Raw genomic sequence first — 473 nt, 5'->3', positions numbered from 1 at the left:
ACAAACACGCGCGCTCGCGAACGGGCGGTGCTTTATGTACGAACACGTTAAAAAAAAATGGAGTGTTGGAAATTTGGAAATCTGGGTTTTATGAAAACGTACACATAGCAGAAAATAAAAGAAAAATAAAGCAAAACTTTAAAAGAGGGATTAATTTTGCAATAGTGACATTTACTTTCGTAAAGAGACCGGTCTCGACAGCTGCAGTGCATCAAAATAGTAAATTTCGTCACATTCAAAAGCATATTAAAAACGAACAGTATATGATGTAAAGCGTGCGAAGGTGAGGCGGCGGTAAGATCAGTTATCCGAAGTCATAAACCACATTCTTTTCTCATTTTTGTTAATGCGTGTAATATTATTGGATATCATATAAGCCATGTAAATAACTCAGAGTCAAAGGAACAAACAACAGCGTGGGAGGGAGTAAGGACCTGGAGCTGTTAGGGTACAAAAGGATAAAGAAAGAAAGA

The sequence above is a fragment of the Penaeus monodon genome, chromosome 27 (genome assembly GCF_015228065.2).
Source record: "Penaeus monodon isolate SGIC_2016 chromosome 27, NSTDA_Pmon_1, whole genome shotgun sequence".
Lineage (NCBI taxonomy): Eukaryota > Metazoa > Arthropoda > Malacostraca > Decapoda > Penaeidae > Penaeus > Penaeus monodon.
This window is presented reverse-complemented; position numbering follows the sequence as displayed.